General features: G+C 39.2%; 1 long non-coding RNA gene across 5 annotated transcripts in view; it reads left to right on the top strand.

Annotated features, from left to right (window-relative positions):
• The window catches only part of LOC143123904 (uncharacterized), a 2,815-nt gene that overhangs the window by 274 nt on the left and 41 nt on the right, over nucleotides 1-2,500 (top strand). Inside the window, exons 1-4 of one of the 5 annotated variants that reach the window (XR_012986945.1) lie at nucleotides 1-86; nucleotides 715-834; nucleotides 1,161-1,260; nucleotides 2,173-2,500. The exon at nucleotides 1-86 is cut by the window's left edge and continues 274 nt beyond it; the exon at nucleotides 2,173-2,500 is cut by the window's right edge and continues 41 nt beyond it. This is a non-coding gene — a long non-coding RNA (uncharacterized LOC143123904). The other 4 variants (XR_012986944.1, XR_012986946.1, XR_012986942.1 and 1 more) reach the window with 4 other exon arrangements.

The raw sequence follows: 2,500 nt of genomic DNA on the forward strand, positions 1-2,500 counted from the left end.
CCAGATGACAAGAGACGAGAACAAGAGCAGTGAAAATAGACGACGAGAGAGGAGACGACGAGAAGAGAGAAAACCTGCAATTAAACGTAAGTGGAAAAGTGAGGTGCATGTTGACCCTAAAGCACGTCCTTTATCATATTGTTTAAAAACCCGAATGTTTGAAAATATTGTCTTAGGCTACGTGACGTAACTTTATCCGGTTAGAACTAGCTAGCACTAGCAGCTAAGAATTTGGCTGCTGTATGCCAGCACTTGCTGGATCAGCCAGCGATCTAACTCAATTTGCCAATGTGAGTACTAAAAATATGAACTAATTAACCCCCGTTAGCACTATTTAACACAATAGCTTGAAGTGCAAGCTTTGTGGTGCACTGCTTGATAACAGGGCACAGGTCCTGCAACATTATCGTTTACAGCATGTTAGCAATGTTTCCTCCATTAACGTTAGTCCACTGTCATGTTACTGACTGTCTGCACATTTAAGTCAGTAGCCTAAATTCATTTGACACGGTCACACACAGTTCATGCTCAGTCAGAATGTGTATTATTCGCATGTCAGCTGTGTAGTTGAAAACAACCATTTAATGTGCAAACTGTTCTCGGCCATTTAAGGATGCATTTAAAGTGGCATTTAAAGCGACATCATGAGATGGTGGATTGTCCTAATAGAGATTGTCAGTATGTTCAAATGTGTATTCGTCCTTCAATTCACAGATTCAGAAGTTGATGCAAACAACATTGGCATTGAGAAGGAAGGAGATCATATCAGACGTCCTTCCCCGCAGACATAGCCTATTGGTTCGGTGGTGGCCTGCAATCATGTTGGAATCCCAGGTAAGCATTTATTTTGTACAAATACTTGGAATTGATTCATTTCATGTGTGGTTCTGACCAAATGTGTTTTAAATCTTTACACTTACCCCCCTATTTTGAGTTTTTGCTCGAAATTGCACACCGCCTACTAACAATGGCCCTGTTTCCACATACTAAGAGTGCTTGACCCCCTTTGAAAGCAGAGGTCTTGTAGATTACAACTCCTCCATGGACTTAAGATAAAAAGAATGCTTTGGTTTCAGAAGCTGTACTATCAAAGAAAAGTAATCCTATTGAATTGCATTTTGTAGTTATTAACTGGCTTGACTCCATGTTTTCTCATGCAGGGATCCTCAGATGTAAATATCCGACGTGCTGTGGCGCTCCGTGGCCTTCCTTTCTACCTCCATGAGGATGATGCCACTTTTCTAAAGACATGGGATGTAAGTAAGTATGTTTTCTATTGACATGACAGTTAAAGCGTAACTGTGGAATTAAGCGACCCATGGCCTGTTGTTTCGAGGTCAACGCATGCTATTAGAATGAAAAACAATGAGAAAATTGAGTATACAACATAAAGCAAATACTGGTCCAGCAGCTTAAATGGGTGGTTCAGGATTTTGGACATAGGACCTAATTTCCAAGTTAGCAAGTGTGTTATTTATCAGTGGAGACCGTTTTTAACACGTTTCATATTTATTTGCCTCGGTGTACTATGGAGTGGGTAAGACTGTTTTTAGTGGCAGGCTTACACATACTGTTGACTCGCGCCAGCCTAGCACCTGCGAACTCTGCAACTAGAAGGACTGGATGAAACGTGTTGAAAACGGTCTCCAACTTGTGTTTTTATCTTGGATCTTGGCACAAGGGATTATAACACCTAATCCTGTGTATTAATGTAATATCACACTTGGTAACTTGGAAATGAGGTCCTATGTCCAAAATCATGAACCACCCCTTTAAACTAACCTAACAAGGCATTTGAACTGAACTGAAACTAAAGCCAAATTCCCTGGTAGGTTATCAATAGCTGCTGGGCCACTACTCAGTCTATGTTGCACCAATTTTTTTAATTCTTTTAATTTTATTCTTACGAACAGCCGTGACCTCGAACAACAGGGCTATGTGTCGAATAACGCTGGAGTTACATTTCAAGCTTTTGTTTTTCTGTTTGTTTTTTCACCAAGAAACTCCAGGGAAGTTACTTAGTATTATTTCAAGTAATTATTTCAATAATGCAACTGCCCTGGAAAAGTTTGAAGATAAAATGTTAAACTTAATATGACATGGTATCACTTGACATGTAATGCCTATTAGATATTCAATTAACACACAATTATTCTTTGTTCATTTCTTCAGGTCTCTCAATCGGAGTTCCCAGATATTGAGGACCTTACTGTTGAACTCATTCTGATCAGCACGAACAGTGCAAATGCATCCCTATGCCCAAAGAAGACTCCTGTTGTTTTGGATTGAAATGATTGTTGAATTTCCTAGCATTGGTCAGGCATTTGTCATAAAGTATCTATCTATCTATCTATCTATCTAGATAGATAGTATCTATCTATCTATCTATCTGTCTATCGATCTATCTATCTATCTAGTCTTTATGCTCTTGATCTAAACTGTGTTTATTTGAATTTAGCCTCCACTACAGCCCTGTTCTGAACTCCAACCTGTATTTGTT

The sequence above is a fragment of the Alosa pseudoharengus genome, unplaced genomic scaffold, assembly GCF_046254945.1.
Source record: "Alosa pseudoharengus isolate Yale_2024_CS ecotype anadromous, Long Island Sound unplaced genomic scaffold, YU_APseudo_1.1 YU_APseudo_1.1_scf_15, whole genome shotgun sequence".
Taxonomy (NCBI): Eukaryota; Metazoa; Chordata; class Actinopteri; order Clupeiformes; family Clupeidae; genus Alosa; species Alosa pseudoharengus.